This window comes from Apium graveolens, chromosome 9, assembly GCF_009905375.1.
Source record: "Apium graveolens cultivar Ventura chromosome 9, ASM990537v1, whole genome shotgun sequence".
Lineage (NCBI taxonomy): Eukaryota > Viridiplantae > Streptophyta > Magnoliopsida > Apiales > Apiaceae > Apium > Apium graveolens.
The window spans coordinates 258,246,047-258,269,605 of NC_133655.1; the positions used below are offsets into that span (position 1 = coordinate 258,246,047).

General features: G+C 36.6%; 1 non-coding gene across 1 annotated transcript; it reads left to right on the forward strand.

Annotated features, from left to right (window-relative positions):
* The first annotated feature begins 3,390 nt into the window (after positions 1 to 3,390).
* On the forward strand, positions 3,391 to 3,497 carry LOC141688151 (small nucleolar RNA R71). The gene has a single exon (XR_012561613.1). It is a non-coding gene; the product is annotated as a small nucleolar RNA R71 (small nucleolar RNA).
* The last annotated feature ends 20,062 nt before the right edge of the window (positions 3,498 to 23,559 follow it).

Genomic DNA, 23,559 nt, shown 5'->3' on the forward strand with positions numbered 1-23,559 from the left:
TTGACACTTCTTCACTTATACAAAATTACAAGGCATGAAATATTTACAATTAGCCCTCCTATTTGTACATCCATTAGTAGTCAACATGACTGATTATCTCCTAACAACATCTAAGAATTACAGCTTGAAATCAGAGAGTGAGATGTGCTACAATACCAAACTTATTGCTAAGTAAGGCTACTCCTTCAACGGATAGCCAAGATGGTCTTATCCGTTGAGGCTACAAACATTAGATTTCTACTTAAGTGTTTTGCTGAACTTATCATCAAACTAACACACATATTCCTAACAGTCTTACTAGCATAGTAGACCACATGAAAGAGATTATTCTTGCGCTGCCCAAGAACTGCGCCCAGCGCATAATCACTCGCATCACACATCATCTCAAAAGGCTCTGTCCAATCAGGTGCCGTAATCACCAGTGTTATTATCAAACTCTTCTTGAGAGTCTCGAATGCCGTCAAGCATTCATCATCAAATTTGAAAGGCACATCCTTCTCGAGAAAGTTGCACAACGACTTTGATATCTTCGAGAAGTCCTTGATGAAATGCCGATAAAAACCCGCATGACCAAGAAAACTACGGATTCCTTTCACAGAAATAGGTGGTGGAAGATTTTCAATGACTCCCACCTTGGCTTTGTCCACCTCGAGACCCTTGCTAGATACTTTATGCCCACGAATAATGCCTTCACGCACCATAAAGTGACATTTTTCCCAATTGAGCACCAAATTAGTTTCCACACACCTTTTGAGCACTGCATGAAGATTGTTCAAACATTCATCATACGAATGTCCAAAGACGGAGAAGTCATCCATGAACACTTCGACATTATTTCCAATCATATCACAGAATATAGCCATCATACATCTCTGAAAAGTGGCCGGTGCGCCACATAAGCCAAACGAAACTCTGCAAAAAGAAAACGTGCCAAATGGACAAGTGAAGGTAGTCTTTTCCTGATCCTCTGGTGCAATACATATCTGATTATACCCCGAATAGCCATCCAGAAGACAATAATACTCATGACCGGCCAACCTGTCAAGCATCTGATCAATAAATAGAAGAGGGAAGTGATCCTTCCTCGTGGCCTTGTTCAACTTTCTGTAGTCCATGCATACCCTCCATCCTGTGACTGTTCGAGTGGGGATGAGCTTGTTCTTCTCATTTGCTACCACAATAATACCTCCTTTCTTAGGTACACATTGCACGGGGCTCACCCAAGAACTGTCGGAAATAGGATATATGATTCCTGCATCCAACCACTTCAGAATTTCCTTCTTCACCACTTCTTTCATGATAGGATTAAGTCTTCGATGTTGCTCCACCGTTGGCTTACTACCTTCCTCTAGCAGAATTTTATGCATGCAGTATGAAGGGTTGATCCCCTTGATATCTGCTATAGTCCATCCGATAGCCGATTTGAATTCTCTCAAGATCCTCAAGAGCTTGTCATCCTCACTACCTGAAAGGTCAGATGCAATAATAACAGGTAAAGTAGATGCATCACCTAAAAAAGCATACCTCAAATGTCCAGGCAATGGTTTAAGCTCCAAAGCAGGTGCTTCCTCAATAAATGGTTTTAGCTTTCCTTCAGCATTCTTGAGGTCAGAAGTACCAAGAGATTCAAATGGCATGTCTAGCTTTCGCCTCCAAGGAGAAGTATTTAGATATTGTAGTTGCTCATTGCCATCCTCGTCATCACTGTCAAAGTCCCCCACTAAGGCTTTCTCTAATGCATCAGACATTAGCATATGATCAAGTTCTGAAGTTACCGCAGAATCAATCAAATCCACCTTTAAGCACTCCTCGTCTTCTATAGGCAATTTCATCGCTTTGAACACGTTGAATGTCACATCCTGATCCTGCACCCTCATAGTAAGTTCTTCTTTCTGCACATCAATCAAGGTACGACCTGTAGCCAAGAAAGGTCTCCCCAAGATTATGGGAATCTTCTTATCTTCCTCGAAATCCAGAATAACAAAGTCTGCAGGAAAGAAGAGCTTATCCACCTTTACTAGCACATCCTCCACTATGCCTCGTGGGTATGTAATAGAATGATCAGCCAATTGTAGAGACATGTAGGTGGGCTTTGGATCAGGCAAATTCAACTTTTTGAAGATAGACAACGACATCATATTGATGCTTGCTCCCAAATCGCACAGGCATCTGTCAAAAGACAACTTGCCGATGGTGCAAGGAATGGTGAAGCTACTTGGATCTTTAAGCTTTGGAGGTATTTTTTGTTGCAGCACAGCACTGCACTCTTCCGTTAGAGCAACGGTCTCAAGGTCATCCAGTTTCACCTTCCTTGAAATTATACTCTTCATAGATTTCACATAACTAGGCATTTGCTTCAGAGCCTCAGCGAAAGGTATGTTGATGTGAAGTTTCTTGAACACCTCCAGGAACTTACCGAACTGCTTATCCAGCTTTTGTTGTTGCAATCTCTTAGGGAAAGGTGGTGGAGGATAGAGCTGTTTCTCCCCTGTATTACCCTCAGGAAGAGTGTGTTCAATAGTAGTCTTACTTGGTTCTGCCTCTTTCTCCTTTTGCTTAGCTTCTTCATCACCAACTTCAGCTTCTCCGTCTTTTGCTTTTTCAGCATCAGTAACTTTTCCAGACCTTAAGGTAATAGCCTTGACTTGCTCTTTAGCTTTCTTTCTACCTGGCACTTCAGCATCACTGGGAAGTGTGCCAGGTTGATGATTGAGCACTGCATTGGCTATTTAACCGATTTGATTCTCCAAGGTCTTGATAGAAACAGCCTGACTTTTGCACAACAGCTTGAGTTCCTTGAAATCAGCACTAGAAGGTGGAGCTGCACCTCCTTGTTGAGGATATGATTGCCTTTGAGCATAATGCTGTGGTTGCTGGAATCCTGGTGGATTAAACTATTTACTTATGCCTTGCTGATATGTTTGCTGAATAGCATTTTGATTATTGCTCCAGCTGAAATTGGGATGATTTCTGTTGTTAGGATGATAAGTAGTTGGCACAGGCTGCTGCGGTCGCTGATAATTGTTCATATACTGAACAGATTCATTAACATGAGAACACTAATCCATAGCATGAGACCCTGCACAAAGTTCACAGACCATAGCTATCTGATTGACTCCATAGGTGGCTAAAGAATCGACCTTCAAAGACAGCGCTTGGAGCTGCGCTGCAATAGCTGTAGCTGCATCAACTTCCAGAATACTTGCTACCTTCCCATGCATCATCCTTTGAGTTGGGTTTTGATGCTCATTTGCAGCCATAGTCTCAATAAGATTATAAGCCTCGGTATAGCTTTTGGCCCACAAGGCACCTCCAGCTGCTGCATCGAGCATGGGCCGAGATTGGCCCCCCAAACCATTATAGAAACCAGTGATCACCATCCAATCAGGCATACCATGATGTGGACACTTTCTCAACATCTCCTTGTAGCGCTCCCAAGCTTCGCACATAGATTCTGTAGGCTGCTGCACAAACTGGGTAAGAGCACTCCTCATAGCTGCAATCTTCTCCATTGGATAGAACTTTAGCAGAAACTTTTGCGCAAGATCTTGCCAAGTAGTGATGGACCCAGCTGGTTCAGAATGTAACCAGTCCTTAGCTTTATCCCTCAGTGAGAATGGGAAAAGCCTCAGCTTGATAGCCTCATCAGTCACACCATTATATTTGAAAGTACTACAGATCTCGATAAAATTCCTGATGTGCATGTTGGGATCTTCAGTAGCAGCACCTCCGAAAGAAACATAATTCTGCACCATCTGAATAGTGCCCGGCTTGATTTTAAAAGTGTTAGCCTGAATAGCCGGGTGAAGGATGCTTGACTGGATGTCATCAATTTTAGGCCGAGAAAAGTCCATAAGAGCCGGATCTGCCGGAATTATACGATCACCCATGATTACTGGTTCTTTCTGCTCACTCTCTGTATCCGAATCTTCAAAATCTATCTTCTCTGGAATATCAAGAACTTCGTCTGTCTCCTCAGCCGTATCTAAAGTCCTCTTACGTGTTTGCATAAACGCTCGCTAAGGTACCTGAAACACAACCGGAAACAATAAGTAATATGTCTTAATCAATGAGTCCTAATGACCACTGATGGTAAGTACATAAACTAAACAAATTCGCCGAGTCCCCGGCAGCGGCGCCAAAAACTTGTTAGGGCGGAAAACACGCGCTAATAATACACGCAAGTATACGCGTTCACAAGTAATATAGAATACTTTCTAGTTCGTTCCCACAGAGACTCAGACTAATTATGTTCAATTAACACTCACTCACCAATTTATAATTACTTCTCAATGTCAAAACAATAACGCTTAGATTTGATTAACTAATTATTAACTACAATTAACTACAAGAATTTAACACTTAATTGACACTTGAATTAACAATATTAAACACACATGAGATCATAACTTCATTACTTATTCCTTCAATAATTATTGTTATTACCCTTAGCATGTAATGGTGATGATATTAATCGAACAACACGAAACTGATAAAAGCCAACGTTCATTGTACTAATACCATTCTACCAAGCATCCACAATTAAGATAGAAGTTGAATAGGCATCAATTATGTTGAGACCCTATATGTCTACAGAATTTGATAACATAATGATTTAAGCACAAGTTATTCCTTATGATTACACAGGGCATGTAAAGCGGTTAGAGTTACCCACTAATCATGCATACACATACATGAACCTATGCTAGCATGGCAAGTTCTAAACCTCAAGATCCACTGTCGCTTCACAAGAGATTGACACCCTATCTTATATATTCGTGATGCACATAAGACAAATAAGCACAACCAATACTAGATATCACACAATCATTACACATTAAGGTATTAAACAACTAACTAAAGAATTCCATAGCAAATCTGTTACGACCCCATGATCACGATTAGCCCATGATAGAACTCATCGTCACCATGGGTTAATATGAAAACATGATAAAAAAACACACGAGAATAACTAAATAAACTACTTATATTAAACCAGAGTACGTCACAAGAGTAAATAGGTTTAAAGTAAAGAAAACTAGCATCCACTGTTACAACAAAATAAGAATCACAAGAAAATATGCTTCCCCTTCGTTGTGATGTGCTAAAATGGTCTTCTTCCTTATCTCCTCGCTCCACGATTGATACTACGATTCAACACCACATGAAACGTCTCTGAAAACTACTTATATAGGAGTCCCACAAAACCCAACTATCTCAGAAGTTGGAAGCTCAACAGAATTAAGAGTCTAAAAATAATTATTTTAATTTACATCCCTCAGCGGCCGCTCAGCAATCCTGAGCGGGCGCTCAGCTTCCTGAGCGGTCGCTCAGACCCCTTCTGGAAAATACTCTATTTTTGCTCCCGTTCTTTGCTGCATTCTGCTCCTAACTTCCCCTTGCAATGCCAAGCATACATTAAGGCTTATTCTTGACGAAATCTCTCCACAAATGCAAGTAATACCCTAAAATGCACAAACACTAGAAAAATGCATCAAATACACAAAATACTTGATTTCAAGACATCAATTCAAGCCATTATAAGACGTTCTAAGTGGTATAAAATGCCACTTATCAATTATAAATAACATAGATTGATTGCTTTCACCTTTTTATTTGGTTTATAAAAAGGATATCTGCTTACTATAAATTCGAAATGTGTCGTAAGCTCAATTAAATTCAAAAGCAGATGATGATGGTTGCTTCATAGTTTTTTGCATCTTTTGTTTTTGCTGTAGATGAAAGTGATGTCGTATTGAATTTGGTTGCACAAGACCAGGTATGTAAATTTTGTCAGGCACATGTATGGGCTGCTGAATTTACGGGGAGGCATGTAGGGAATGGCCCAAAGGGATATTCAATTAGTTGTTGAAAGGGTAAAGTACTGCTCCAAAAGTTGCGCGAAGCTCCCCTAAAATTGGAACAACTACTCACTGCTGGTGATAGGCAGGCAACAATGTTTTTCAATAAGAGTCGGGTTTACAACAATGTCTTTGTACTATGTTCATTTGGAGGAACTATTGATGAATTCGTAAACAATACTAGAGGCCCTTATGTCTTTCATGTATTAGGACATATGTATCATAATCTTGGCGGCTTGGTGTCACAAGATGGAAGAACGCCTAAATTCACGCAATTGTACATGTATGATGGACAAGAGGCAATAAACCATAGGTTCAGTTTCACTGGTAAAAAGGAAGATATCGATGTTGGTATTGTTAAATGCCTGGACATGATGCTTGCACGTGACAATGCATTGGTAGGATATTAACATAATTGCGTGAACGCTTCAATGAGGTGGATCATGTTCCACTGAATCTTAAGTTATTTTCAAGACGCACAACTGATGGTCATTTTTAAAATATGTTAACCGAGAAGGATTATGCATTTGCTGATCTTGTTTTAGACAATAACTTTACAAATTACCGGGATATAGTTGTTCACCATAAAAAATTTGGATTACAGCATATTAATGAACTGCATCCATGTTACATGTTATTATAATATCCTCTTTTGTTCCTCTTTGGAAAAGATGGGTATCGAACTAATACCAAGCACCGCAATGTGGACATTTCAGACAATCGGATGAATAGTACGGTTAGTATTCGTGAATATTATTTTTAGTCGCTTAAACACGCGCTAATAATACACGTAAGTATATGAGTTCACAAGTAGTATAGAATCTTTTCTAGTTCGTTCCCACAGAGACTGGCTTGATTAACTAATTAGATCATGCACGTAAGCATCAATGTATGGTTATTATTCAATGCTAAGACGATAACAAATTGAGGTTGTTTATAACTAAAAATTAAACTAACAATTATAACTAAGGGAATACAATTGATTGAATTAATATTTATAACAAACATGGAATTCTAACTTCATTAAATACTTCATTCAATAACCTTATTGTTCTTAACCTTAGCATGCTATGGTGATGACACTAATCAGATAACACGAAATTGATAAACGCCAACTTTCGTTGCATGAATACCATACTACTAGACATCTACAAAAGAGATAGAAGCTGATTAGATACCAAATATATTGAGACCCTATATGTCTATAGAATTTGATAACATAACGGTTTAAGCACAAGTTATCTATCTTAATTACACAGGGCAAGTAAGATGGTTGAAATTACCTACGAATCATGCATAACAAATACATGAACCTATGCTAGCATGGCAAGTTCTAAATCCTTAAATTCACTTTCGCTTCATTAAGAATTAACACACTATCTTATAAGTTCACGACGCTCATAAGATGAATACGCATAACCAATAATAGGTTACTATACAATCACTACATACTAAGGCATCGAAACAAATTAACTAAAGAAATTCATAAATAAATCCTCTAGGACCCCACGATAACGATTAGCCCATAATCGGACTCATCATCAACGTGGGTTCCGATGAAAGCATGGTATAATAAATGTAGTCTTTATACTTAAATAACAAAACCAAGTACGAAATAAGAGTAAAGTTCATAAATAAGAAAACTAGCATCCAAGTACAACTTAAAACAAAGATTCACAAGTAAGAACAAGATCTTCTCCGTCTTCTTAGCATCGTGCTAATACGGTCTTCTTACAGCTCTCCTTGATATGTCTCTGGCTTGATATCTTCTAAAAAATGACTATATAGCAGCCCCATGTAATCTAGAAGTCTTCCAATTTAAATTAGAATAGAATCAGAATTCTACAAAAATGACACGACGCAGCCGCACGCTATCACAGCGCGGGCGCGCTGCCTTTCTGACATCCTGGCGCGACCGCCCACTTGACTTGCGCGGGCGCGCCGTACTTCTGGAAAAACTTTAGATTTTCTTCTTTTTCTTGCTGCTTCGAGCCGGCTTTCCACGAGCTTTATTCCAACACCACCTTCAAACCAAATTAGCACCAAAATAATGTTAATTTACCTGATTACCCAGATAATGCCTGAAATACAAAAAAACTCGAAAACACGTTAAAACACTTAATAACTTGAGTACAAACGCATCAATTTAAAGCTTATTAGAGCATTATAAAGTGTCATAAATGCCACTCAACATACCCCCAAACTTGAATCAATGCTTGTCCTCAAGCATAAACAGACTCAAAGAACAAGAAACAAAAATGCATGAATGCAACTAATATGAATGCAACGATCCCAATAGAATAACTAAACCAATCAACGAGCAACATCTCAATAAATACAGTTACTCGCAAATAGATCAATCAAATCGTACAAATCAACTTACAAACTAGAGATGTGCGTGTGTGCAAATGCTTACAGATATACTACGACAACTATATCAATAATCTTGACTCACTGCTCAATCAAGGCAATCGCAAGGTTATAAATAAAATAAAAAGTTAGACTCAAAATAACTTATAACACTTCAATTCTTATATTGGAGTTTTATACGGATTCATGATTTTATTCAAACAAAACAAAACACATATGTTTAATTGATCGTGCAATGAGTGAGGTCCATAAAAGACTTATACAATAGTACCCATGTAGCGAGCGTTAGGTTAGTGGATCTCATACTATAAAAGCCTTAGGTCACTAGGCACAAAGTCCCCTAAGAACTTAATAACTCGAATACTAAAGAGCTCACTCGTGATCAATAATACATAACACTTCTTCTCTCTTTTTTCTTTCTTTTTTTCTTTTTTTCAAATTTTTGAACGAGTGCGTTTCGCTCCATCTCGGTCAACCCTAGACTACTCATAAAAATATGAGTCGGCTACTAGCTGAAAGTGTTTATCCTAAATCCAATCATGTATGATGAGTTAGGAAGAACTTTCTTGTATTCCTATTTGATTTCATTAATATTAATAAAAGACTTGTTTTGGTTTTATTATGGGCTTTATCGATTTAATTGTTTTGAATAAAATGTTCCATAGTTTAAAGTAAAGCTTCTTGAATTATAATGAGATAGTAATAGTGAGATCTAGAAGATGATAACTTTAGACTTAAACAGTTCCTGATCATAGGATAACTAATCGGAAGTTAGTGAATCAACAAAGATTGGTACATACTATGCTTGCTCCCTTCAGGAGGATGTATGTTCTCATAGGCATTTGTGTGGTGACACTATAGCTAGTTGGTGCTTATTAGGGAATAAGTTCACCGAACATGACTCGATAAGTTGGACAACTAATGGAGATTACTCACGTGTCAATAGTTATTCACTGAGTGATAGTTGTACAAGTGTCCTTAGACTTGAGATCATTAAAGTTATCTTGTATATGATGAACTGTGCTTTGGTTTAGTCCTTAGTCTCAAGGACATCCATTAGGTCTATTCCAGACATAGGGATTTGTGTATGGAGATAGTTAACGTCAATAGAGGATCTACCCCTTCCAGTATAGGAAGAGAATATCATATGTTATTCTTAGTATGCAAGTTCTGGAATCTCTGGCCAAAGTGTATAAAATTAGAAATGAGTTTCTATTTTGCATTAATATGAACTTTGTATTATGAATAAGAAATCATATGATTAAATTTGATAGGCCTGACACGAGATCCATTCCTTGTATTTAATCAGGATATTGTAAGGGTAGAAGGAATTCATTGTACGGTAACTAGTCACTGACAGGTTCTTGGTATTCGAAGCAGTGAATTCATATTATCCGGATAGTCGCGATATGTTGAGAAGCATCACTCACGATGTAGAATAAATATAATTAATCAGTTAATTATATTTAATGAATTTTAGAATTCATAAATAATAAGCAGAAGGTTTATTATTATTTATTTCTACTACCGACTTAATATTGAACCTATAGGGTCACACCATAAAAAGATTAATTTATTGATGAAGGTATTTTGATAGAGCAAGTTATTTTCTAAAGAGTTTAGAAAAATAATAATGATTAAAATAGTTTTAATTATTATTTAAACATTTTATAAGATAAAGTTGGGATTTATATAATAATATCTATTGATATATTAATTATATGAAAACCTAGTGAGCCCTATATAAAGAATGAGATGAGGAGGGTTTTGGTATGCACTTGTGTTTTTATGAAAACTTAGTTGCCACCCTCTCCATCTTCTTCATCTCTCTCTCTCTCTCAAAAGGCACCACTTTTATAAAGATTCATCTTTATAAAAGCTTCATTGAAGGATCATTCTTGGTGGATACCAGTGAGTGCTTCACACTCTGAGGAGCAACTGCTAGCATTGTTAGATATATTTGAGTGTCATGTCTAATCTGTTGTGTTTAGTTTCAGGACTTAATATCAGGACTTATTGGAAATCAGAACTTACTGAAGTCAGAACTCATATCAAAACTTAAGGCCATCAGGATTTATATCAGGACTTAAGTGCAGATACTTCAGATAAGGAAAGCAGCTGATTTACAGGAAAGGATCGTGACTAAAATAATAGAAGATATGCATGAAGAGTTAGAAGACTAGAAGACTTGTAGAAGATATCTGATTGATATATTTGAGGAGACAGAATTATATTCCATATCAATTAGAAGATATCTTGTAACTGTGTACTATATAAAAACAGCTTAGGGTTTACACTATACGTATTATCATTCATCGAGAACATTATACATTGTAACCTAGCAGCTCTTAGTGATATTGTTCATCACTGAGAGAGAACAACTGTTCTATTGTAACAGAGTTTATTATATTGAATATACTTGATTACTGTTACATACTTGTGTTCGAAATCGATTTGATTGTATAAACACTATATTTAACCCCCTTTTATAGTGTTGTATGACATAACAAGTGGTATCAGAGCCTTTCTGTTAACACACATACAGTAAGATCCAAACAATCAATCACGTCTGAAGAAGCACAAACTCCAACTAAGCCCACCAAAACTCAAGATACTCAAAACACTCAAACCCACAGTCGATATGAGACTATTAGGGTTCCCATACTGAGACCATATGAGTATCCTATATGGAAAGTGAAGATGGCTATATTTCTGGAAGCTACAGATCCAGAATACCTTGATAGAATAAATGAATGACCATATAAGTCTACCAAGCTCTCTGTTGTAGTTGATGATCAACCAGCAAAGACCATACCAAAGGAGAAAGGTGAATACACACCTGAAGATATCTCATCTATTGCCAAGGATGTAAGGGTAAGGCATTTGCTATATAGTACAATTGATAATGTCATGTCAAACAGGGTAATTGGATGCAAGACTGTAAAGGAGATATGGGATGCTTTGGAAACAAGATGCCAGGGAACTGATACAATCAAAACGAATAGGAAGACTATACTCATTCAAGAGTATGAGCACTTTGACTCAAAAGCTGATGAATCATTAACTGATTTATATGACAGGTTTGCCAAACTCTTGAATGATCTGTCACTGGTGGACAAGGAATATGATCTTGAAGATTCAAATCTAGAATTCCTTTTAGCTCTTCCTGAAAATTGGGATTTGAAGTTAACTACCATAATAGACAACTATGACCTTACTGAAACTACTCTTGATGAAATTTATGGTATGCTCAAGACTCATGAACTTGATATGGATCAAAGGAGCAAGGGGCATGGAAGAAAGTCAAGGACAGTTGCTCTTAAAGCTGATGAGGAATCTCCTAAAGTGGTTGTCTCAAAGAGGGGCAAAGGAAAGGCTCTCATCATAAAGTCTGATTCATAATCATCAGATTCAGATGATGATGATTCAGAAACTGAAAGTTTATCTGGAGTGGATGTGGATGCAGAAATGATGCAACTGTGTGCTCTTATGGTGAAGGGTATCACAAAGATAGCCTACAGGAAATTCAGAAAGGGCAAGAAGTTTTCCAGGAGAGGTGGAAGTTCTGAAAAGAAAGGATTCAGAAAGTCTGAAGGCAAAGGAGGAAAGTCTTACAGAGGAGACAACTCAAATGTCAAATGCTACAATTGTGGTGAAAGAGCCCACATATCTCCTGACTGTAAGAAAGGAAAAAGTGATAAAGGCAAGGCACTTGTCACAAAGAAGAAAAGCTGGACAGACACTTCAGATTCTGAAGATGAGGTGAACTATGCCTTGATGGCAAATGCTGATAGCAGTCCTGAAACTGCTGAATTGAAGGTACCTCAAACAACTTTTGCTTTTCATACTGATGATATTATTGAGTTGAGATTATATCTTAAAACCATGTTTATTAGTTTTAGAGATCAGACTTTAACAAATGAAAGATTAACATCCGAAAGTCTTGATCTTAGAAACAGAAATGACTATTTAGAAAAAAGAGTTAGTTATGTTCCATCAAACTCAGAAAGAAAGAGATGATGATTTGTATGTTAGAGATGAAGTGCTAAAACTGAATAAATCTCTTAAATCTGAATTAGAAAAGGAAAGAGAAATCATCAAAACTTGGACTAACTCTGGAAGAACAACTTAGAATATACTAAGTAGTGGAAACTGAAAAGAGGGCTTAGGTTATGAAGATGATAAAGTAGAAAAGGAAAATGTGTCATCTAAACCAAACTTTACCAAGAAAGCTGAAAAGCCTAAAGTTAATCATGTTAAGTTTGTAGCAAAAACTGTAATGTCTGATTCTGAAAAGATGAAAGATTCTAGGACAGAAGTCAGAGAAAAGTCAACTTCTGACAAATTGAAACAGGAGAAACCAGCTTCAGTAAACATAGGTTTAATGAGAAAGAAGCAGCTTAAGCATAAGCTGTGTTGGGAACCACGGACTTGGGATGTTACTACGTTTTACGATAAAGATTACGAAAAGAAGATTACCTTGTTAATGGTTGATTCCGCGCTCTTCTATTGTATTCTCAAATTCCCTTGAGCGAAGTGTGGCCTCCGTCTTCTCAAGTTATCCTCTCTTCTTGCTCCTTGGTGGCTACAATATGTTTTCACACAATTGCCAAGCAAGAAGAGAATAAGAATATATATAGGCTACAATAGGGACCATGGATAATTAGGTTGGGCCTTCTAATTACATCTTGAGCCTAGCCCAATGTAATTAAATATTAATTCAATCCACTAAAGAATTAATATTTGCACTACCTTTCCTAATACCGTAATTTAATTAATTCGGTTCCAATATTATTTGCTTATTAAATTCCCCATGTTTAAAATATCATATGTCCATTAATTAAATAAATTACTGATAATTTATTTAATTAATATCTTTTATCCTTGATCATCCACTCAACCTTTATTTAATTATGCCAGAATAAATTCCACCTGCAGGGTTTCACATAATTAAATCTTTTTGAGCTTTCAAGGGGACATCATTACCCCGAATATTATCAGGACATGGATTCCTTCAATAAATAATATCCACCATGTATATAATTCCATCACCCAAAATATAATGATATAATTCAAAAGAATTATTTCATATATAAATCAAAGCATGTAAATAATATACACGTGTCAATTACTATTTCCGGATTAAGAACCTAAGCATTAATAATAACATAGAATCTTAGTTCTCCTTCTTAATCAGTATTAAGGGAACAATTCTAAATTTGATCATGTTCAATATACACAAAGTATACTAGCATTATTTATTAGTCAATATAAACTAATCTAAATAATACTACAGCCATACCAGTGGATTATCCAACACCACCTTTGCTGTGAACCTTATTATATTATATAACCATATTTAACAATCTAATATTCTGTATCCCATTTGATACTAGATTGTTCACAATATATAATATTAGACAACATGTAAACATTCAAATGATTCTCAATTAAACTGGCCAGAAATAAATGTATATACTTCAAATAAATATTTTCAATATACACTAACAATCTCCCACATATACTCAAAATATTCTATGTATATATCAGTGTTTATTTAATCCACTATTACATAAAAATCTATGTGTCCAACCATACAGCCTCCTTGGTAGCCTAAGAGGCCGCCACGTACTCGGCCTCCATGGTGGAGCCTGCAATGCATTTCTGCTTTACACTCCTCCATATAACGGCTCCACCTCCCCATGTAAAAATATATCCCGAGGTTGATTTCCTCTTATCCCTATCTGATTGGAAATCTGAATCAGTATATCCCAAAGGAAATAGATCTGAGGCCTTGTAAATTAACATATACTCCTTAGAACTTCTCAGGTACTTGAGTATAGTTTTTACTGCACTCCAATGTTCCTGACCTGGGTTCGACTGATATCTACTAACCATGCCTACAGCAAAGCAGATGTCAGGCCTCGTACATAACATAGCATACATTAAGCTTCCACATGCTGAAGCATAAGGAACTGCTTTCATGCTCTCTATATCCTTAGGTGTCGAAGGACACTGCTTCTTAGATAGAGCAACTCCATGCTTAAAAGGTAGAAAACCTTTCTTGGAGTTCTGCATGTTAAAACGAGCTAATACTTCATCAATGTAGGGCTCTTGAGATAAAGCCAACATCCTTTTCTTGCGATCCCTTATAACTTTGATCCCAAGGATGTATGCCGCTTCACCTAAGTCCTTCATGTCAAATTGTTTGAACAACCATGCCTTTACTGATGACAACATCTCAACATTGTTTCCAATGAGTAAAATGTCATCTACATATAGTACTATAAAAACCACTGCATTACCTTCACTTCTCTTATACACGCACGATTCGCTTGGACTCTGATCAAATCCATATGACTGGACTGCCTGATCAAAATGAATATTCCATTCTCTAGAAGCTTGTTTAAGTCCATAAATAGACCTCTTAAGCTTACATACCAGATGCTCTTGGCCTTCCTTAATGAATCCTTTTGGTTGCTGCATATAGATGGTTTCTTCAAGACTTCCATTAAGAAAAGCTGTCTTGACATCCATTTGCCAAATCTCATAATTGAGATGAGCTGCTATAGATAAAAGAATACGGATTGACTTAAGCATGACTACCGGTGAAAAGGTTTCCTCATAATCGATACCTTCTTTCTGAGTATACCCTTTCGCAACAAGTCTTGCTTTCCAGGCTTTCACCTTTTTATCTAATCCCCTCTTTTTCTTGTAGATCCACTTACATCCAATAGGTTTTATGCCTTTGGGTGGTTCCACGAGCTCCCAGACCTGATTAAAATATATTGATTCTATCTCAGATTCCATCATCTTTTGCCAAAGATCTGCATCTTTGTCTTGTACTGCCTCTTCGTATGTACGGGGATCATCATCATGTTCACCAGAGACCAAGTCTGAAGACTCTCCCAAAAACATGAATCTATCAGGCTGTTGAACAACCCTCCCACTACAACGAGGCACTGGTGCGGTATTAGTGACAGGTTGTACATTATGTTGTGGTTGTTCTACTTGTACTACAGCTTCATGGGTATTATTTGTCCCTCCCACTAGTTCCTCTAAAATGACACTACTCATGGGTTTGTGATTCATTATATATTCCTCCTCTAAGAATCTTGCATTGGTGCTAACAATGACATCCCGATTCTTTGGACTATAAAATAAATATCCTTTCGTTCCCATGGGGTAGCCTACAAACAACCTTACTTCTGTACGAGATTCTAACTTAGTCGCGTTCTTGTTCAGCACATGTGCTGGACAACCCCATATTCGAATATGTCTTAGACTCGGTTTACCCCCGGTCCACAATTCTAAGGGGGTTTTAGGAACCGACTTAGAAGGTACTAAGTTCATAAGATAAGCTGCTGTCTCTAAGGCATGTCCCCAAAATGACTTGGGTAAATCCGAATAACTCATCATCGATCTAACACTCTCTAAAAGAGTCCGGTTCCTTCTCTCTGCTACACCGTTCTGCTGGGGTGTGCCTGGTGTAGTTAACTGGGATTCTATCCTATTTTCTGATAAATATTCCCTAAATTCTCCAAGCAAGTATTCGCCACCACGATCTGATTGTAGTGACTTGATACTTTTATTAAGTCGCTTCTCCGTTTTAGCTTTGTACTCTTTGAACTTATCAAAGCACTCAGACTTACGGTGCAACAAATAAACGTACCCATATCTAGAATAATCATCAATAAAAGTGACGAAATATTTATAACCACCTCTTGCCTGGATATTCATGGGTCCACATAAATCAGAGTGAACCAATTCTAACAGTTGTTTGGCTCTATTCCCTTTTGCCTTGAAAGGCCTATTAGTCATTTTACCTTCCAAGCAGGATTCACAAACTGGAAATGGCTCCACTGCCAATGAGCTTAAAGGCCCGTCTACTACCAGTCTTTGAATCCTCCTCAAGTTAATTTGACCTAATCTCAAGTGCCAAAGATATGTTTGGTTCAAACTAGAAGGTTCCTTTTTTTAGTAGAGTTAGAAGATGTGTTGTTCAATTCCCTAAATTGCAGTTGCAGTGCAGGTTGACTAGGATTAATTATATACAAATTATCTTGCAATGTACCAGAACATATAATTCGTTTATTCATCATAATAGAAACATTACAATCCAAACAAACATTATAACCATCCAAAGCAAGTTTAGAAACCGAAATTAAATTCCTTCTAAAAGAAGGTACATAAAGACAATTGTTCAAAACCAAAATCCTATCAGAACCAAAAGATAAATGAATAACTCCTACTGCAACTACTGCTACTTTCGTAGCATCTCCCATGAACACGTATATCTCACCATCTCTAAGCATTCTGGATAGTTGGAACCCCTGCATAGAATTACAAACATGATCAGTGGCTCCTGTATCTACACACCAAGTGCTCGTAGATATAGCCGCTATAAATGTTTCTGTAACTAGAGAAAGAGACATACCAGTATTGTTTGTCTTCTTAGGAAGAGGACAATCCTGTTTCCAGTGACCTGACTGTTTGCATCTGAAGCACTTTCCCTTAGGCTTTTTCACACCACCCTGAACTCCCACTGCCTTCACAGCTTTCTGTGTCTGAGCCTTTTTCTTCTTCTTAATACCTTTCGGCTTAGAGGAAGAACCTTTCTCAGCCACATTCACTTGAACACCCTGCCGAAATAATCCTTCAGCTGCCTGAAGTTCTGTCAGCAGTTCCGCGAGACTATACTGCCTCTTGTTCATGTTGTAATTCAAGCGGAACTGCTCAAAACTCTTGGACAAGCTCATAAGGATAATGTCAATTTGGGTTTCCCCGTCAAGTTCAGCACCAAGGATCTCTATCTCATTCAGATGCGACATCATCTTGAGAACATGATCCCTTACAGGTGTGCCTTCAGCCATCTGAGTGTTCATTAAAGCCTTCATGGCTACTTGCCTAGCAGCCCTATTCTGATCTCCAAAAAGTTCCTTGAGATTAAAGAGCATATCCGAAGCAGTGGCCATAGACTGATGCTGATGCTGCAAAACACCCGACATTGCTGCCAGAATGTAACATCGCGACATCTCATCAGCCTTAATCCACCGTTTATAATACTCTTTCTCATCTTCAGGAGCATCAGCAGCAGGCTGTTCATGCTTGGGTTCATAAGTGCAAAACTTGTACTCCTCAGCAGTCAACACAATGTCCAAATTTCGTTTCCATTCAATATAGTTAGGTCCGGTAAGTTTGTTATCCTTAAGTATGGTGAATAGTGGATTAAAGCTCATTTTATCTTGAGAATCATGCATAAAAACATCACATAAATAAGGGTGCATTAATTATTAAGAGCTATTGATTCCTCTAACAATTATTTAAAATTAAATGCACTAACATCTAAACACCATAAGTTTCTGGTACGCCACGATGTGTGACATGTATACCACCTAATTTTGTTTAAATGTTACTTCGGTCCTATTACTAAACAATATGACACGTTGGGGTGGACTATATTATTTTTTATAGCTAAGTGTATACCATCATCAAATCTTAAATTATTCAAAATCTATGGAACTTGGTATGCCACGATGGGTGGCGTGTATACCTTCCAATATTCGTAATTTTGCCTTGAATAGAATACTTCAATTCAATATTCATTAATGGTTTGATTTCCAGGTAGTGAAGGAGTCACATCGGTCTCGCTTAAAACCCACAGCCTTACAAGTTCGATGAACCCGTTTTTGACAAAATCGCCCCAAATCAGAAATAAAGAAAATTCGTATTTATTCCTTTTAAAATTTATTAATTTAAGAAGTTTGTTCTAGTAATTTCTATAACATTCTAGACACCATAAATTACATGCCACGATGGGTGACGTATATATAATTTATATTCGTCTTTATGTTAAATTACCTACAACCAATAATGGAGACCATGAGATTTAATTTCATATTAATTCCCTCTCCCACTTAGAATTTTTTTATTAAAATTGAGGAATTTTAAAATTAAATGGGGCTCTATGTTGTTATAATTATGTCTAAACATGCATTCAAAATACACACATAATTTTAGCAACATATAACATTTAATTAAAGCAATAAATAAAATTTATGTCCATGTCGTCCTAATTAAGTTAAACATGCAATTTTAAAAGAATTACACACATAATTAACGACACACATAATCAATAAATTAAAGCAATAATTAAAATTTAATGGAAAAAATTAAAATAAATTTTCCACTATTATGGCCCTTGAAAAAAAATCCAGCTCTAAAAAAAAACTGCCCCAAGCGCGCCCCGCCGCCCCCAGCAGCCCCAGCAGCCCCAGCACGCCAGCAGCCCCAACAGCCCCAGCAGCCCCAGCACCCCCAGCAGCCCCATGTAATCGCACAGCGGAACGAACAAAAAACTACCGGAATTGATTTCTGATCGCACATAACTATTACAAAATACCCGGAACAATTACAAAAAAAAAGATCTAATACAAAACTAATTTTGTAAAATCTATTCTAACACGATCAACCCTCGTGTAAATTACAACCACGATTAAACCACGTGGAAACCAAAACAAAAATTAACCACGATTAAACCACGTGGGATCCAAACACATAATTAAAATATACATGGCCATAATAGTGGATTAACAACCTGCATCAAAACCAATACAAGCAAAACACTATATACACGCATATATAATTACGACATGGACATTATATCATAAAACGTAGAACCCATTACCAGGCTCTTGATACCAATTGTTGGGAACCATGGACTTGGGGTGTTACTACGTTTTACGATAAAGATTACGAAAAGAAGATTACCTTGTTAATGGTTGATTCCACGCTCTTCTATTGTATTCTCAAATTCCCTTGAGCGAAGTGTGGCATCCGTCTTCTCAAGTTATCCTCTCTTCTTGCTCCTTGGTGCCTACAATATGTTTTCACACAATTGCCAAGCAAGAAGAGAATAAGAATATATATAGGCTACAATAGGGACCATGGATAATTAGGTTGGGCCTTCTAATTACATCTTGAGCCTAGCCCAATGTAATTAAATATTAATTCAATCCACTAAAGAATTAATATTTGCACTACCTTTCCTAATACCGTAATTTAATTAATTCGGTTCCAATATTATTTGCTTATTAAATTCCCCATGTTTAAAATATCATATGTCCATTAATTAAATAAATTACTGATAATTTATTTAATTAATATCTTTTATCCTTGATCATCCACTCAACCTTTATTTAATTATGCCAGAATAAATTCCACCTGCAGGGTTTCACATAATTAAATCTTTTTGAGCTTTCAAGGGGACATCATTACCCCGAATATTATCAGGACATGGATTCCTTCAATAAATAATATCCACCATGTATATAATTCCATCACCCAAAATATAATGATATAATTCAAAAGAATTATTTCATATATAAATCAAAGCATGTAAATAATATACACGTGTCAATTACTATTTCCGGATTAAGAACCTAAGCATTAATAATAACATAGAATCTTAGTTCTCCTTCTTAATCAGTATTAAGGGAACAATTCTAAATTTGATCATGTTCAATATACACAAAGTATACTAGCATTATTTATTAGTCAATATAAACTAATCTAAATAATACTACAGCCATACCAGTGGATTGTCCAACACCACCTGTGCTGTGAACCTTATTATATTATATAACCGTATTTAACAATCTAATATTCTGTATCCCATTTGATACTAGATTGTTCACAATATATAATATTAGACAACATGTAAACATTCAAATGATTCTCAATTAAACTGGCCAGAAATAAATGTATATACTTCAAATAAATATTTTTAGTATACACTAACAAGCTGAAAGAGATTAGAAATGGGAACAAGGTAAGAAAGCTAGGAAAAATAGGAATGGAAAGGAAGGTGTGAATAAAAGCAATAATTATATGCCTGTTCCTAATGCTCCTAGAAAGAAATGTTATAACTGTGGAAACTCTAACCATCTTGCTTCTTTTTGCAGGAAAAATAAAGCTATAAACTCTTTACCTCCTAGATCAGGAGTTAAGAGTCAGTCTGTTAGGTTTAAACCACAAAATACTTATTTTCATTGTGGTAGTTTATGGCATTCCATTTATACTTGTAAGGAATATCATAGTTTGTACTATGATTAACATCAAATAAAACCTTCTTTAAAGAAAGTTAGTGTAATTCCTTCCAGTGTAAAGTCTGATGCAAAGTCTGATATAAAATTTGATAAACAGTATGTTAGCATAAACTCTGAAACTAAATCCGCTGCAAATGCTAACAAACTTAAAAAGGCCAAAGGATCCAAGCAAGTCTAGGTCCTTAAAACTAACCAATAGTGGTCTTTATGATTGCAGGGCAATATGAAAAACATCCTAGTTCTGGACAGTGGATGTTCAGGACATATGACTGGAAATAAAGCCCTGCTATCAGACTTTGTGGAGAAAGCTGGCTCAGGAGTTTATATGGAGATGGCAACATTAGAAAGACTCTGGGATATGGCAATATCAATCTTGGGAATATCATCATTGAATCAATAGCTCTTGTCTCAGGACTTAAACACAATCTACTAAGTGTGATTCAAATTTGTGACAGAGGTTATCATGTGGATTTCTTTGAAAAACACTGTGAAGTCGTAAGTAATTCTACAGGCAAAGTGGTTCTGAAAGATTACAGACATGGTAACATTTATGAAGCCATACTTTCAACAAACTCTGATGGTTCTGCAATCTATCTGTTAAGTAGAGCATCAATCGAAGAAAGCTGGAATTGGCACAAGAGACTCTCTCATTTAAATTTTAACAACATAAATGAGCTAGTAAAGAAAGATCTGGTGAGAGGACTGCCAAAATCAGTATTTGCTCCTGATGGCCTTTGTGATTCATGTCAAATTATAAAACAAAAAAATCTTCATTCAAGAGCAAAACTGAATCCTTAATTCTTGAGCCTTATCACTTACTAGGTGTTGATCTATTTGGTCCAGTCAATGTCATGTCAATTGCAAAGAAGAAATATGCTATGGTTATAGTGGATGAGTTCACAAGATACACTTGAGTGTATTTCTTGCACAAGAAGAATGAAACTGCATCTACTCTAACTGATCATGTTAGACAGCTGGATAAATTGGTCAAAGATTTTGTTAAGATAATAAGAAGTGATAATGGCACTGAGTTCAAGAATTCAATCATGGAAGAGTTCTGCAAAGAGCATGGAATAAAGCAGGAATTTTCTGTACCTGGAACTCCACAGCAAAATGGAGTTGTAGAAAGAAAGAACATGACTCTCATTGAAGCTGCACGAACTATGCTTGATGAAGCAAAGCTACCGACCTACTTTTGGGTTGAAACTATGCAGACTGCTTGTTTTACACAAAATGCTACACTCATAAACAAGCATGGAAAAACACCATATGAGATGGTGAAGAAAAAGAAACCAAATCTGAAATACTTTCATGTATTTGGATGCAAGTGTTTTGTTCTTAAGACTCATCCTGAACAGCTGTTAAAGTTTGATCTAAAAGCTGATGAAAGAATTTTTATTGGATATCCACTTTCCACAAAATCCTTCAGAGTCTACAATTTAAGAATAAGAATTGTCATGGAATCTATCAATGTCTTTTTTGATGATAAAAAGATTACTGGACTTGAAGATTTCAATGATCATGATCAGCTGAGATTTGAAAATGAAGATTTAAATTCTGATGACTTAAATCCTGATCCTGTAAGTTCTGATGGGTTAAGTTCTGATGTCATTGAAATTATGATAATTACTCCAAAGGAAAATGCACCTGTTCAGGGGAAGCAAGCTAATGATCCTACCACAACTTAAGACTCTCAAGAAATATCAGAACATGTCACTGGCTCTTCAAGTTCTGATTCATCAAGTTCTGATGAGCCAAATTCAGATAATTCTGAAAACTCTGATTCTTCAATTCCTGAAGGACCCAACTCAAAATAATGAAATATCAGAGAGCATAACTTCAGGGGGAGCATTAGAAAATGCTGATGGAGACAACATGGATCATGGGGGAGGATCCAGATCTAGAGACAAATTCCATCTGCAAGGAAGTGGACTAAAGCACATACACATGACTTAATAATTAGAGATCCTGAAGCAGGTGTAAGAACTAGAACAACAACATCAAATGAATGTCTCTATCATTCTTTTCTATCTCAGACTGAACCAAAGAAAGTGGAAGAAGCTCTTCAAGATGCTGATTGGGTGCAAGCAATGCAGGAAGAGTTAAATGAATTTGAAAGAAATAAAGTCTGGACCCTAATGCCAAGACCAAAGAACAGATCCATTGTTGGCACAAAATGGGTATTCAGAAACAAAACTGACAGTGATGGCTTAATTACAAGAAATAAAGCAAGGCTGGTTGCTAAAGGTTACTATCAACAATAGGGTATTGACTATGATGAAACATTTGCTCCAGTTGCTAGATTGGAAGCCATAAGAATCTTTTTAGCTTATGTTGCTCACAAGAAGTTTAAAGTCTTTCAAATGGATGTGAAAAGTGCTTTTCTCATTGGAGAATTGGAAGAAGAGGTATATGTTGAACAACCTCCAGGATTTGTAGATCCAAAATTTTCAAATCATGTCTACAGGCTTGATAAAGCACTTTATGGCCTTAAGCAAGCTCCAAGAGCATGGTATGAGACCTTAGCTCAATTTCTTCTGGAAAGTGGATTTAACAGAGGCACAAATGTTAAAACACTGTTCTACCTCAACCATGGAAATGACTTACTTTTGGTATAGATATATGTTGATGATATCATCTTTGGTTCTATAAATTCCAAACTCTGTGAAAGGTTTACAAAGCTAATGCAGTCAAGATATCAAATGAGTATGATGAGAGAACTTAGTTATTTTCTGGGACTTCAAGTCAAGCAAAATGAAAAAGGTACTTTCATAAATCAATCCAAGTACACCAGAAATTTACTCAAGAAATTTGGAATGCAAGACTGTTCAACTGCATCCACTCCCATGACCACTGCAACCAAGTTAGATAAGGATACTGGAGCATCAGTAGATATTACTAACTACAGAGGTATGATTGGCTCTTTACTCTATTTAACTGCAAGTAGACCTGATATCATGTATGCTACCTGTCTTTGTGCAAGATTTCAGGCTGATCCAAGAGAACCTCATCTAATAGCTGTGAAAAGAATTTTCAAGTACCTCAAGGGTACATCTGATCTAGGATTGTGGTATCCTAGAGAATCAGATTTTAAGCTAATAGGTTACTCAGATGCAGATTTTGCAGGATGCAAAATAGACAGGAAAAGTACTAGTGGAAGTTGCCAATATCTTGGAGGCAGATTGGTTTCTTGGTTTAGCAAAAAACAGAAATCAATTTCC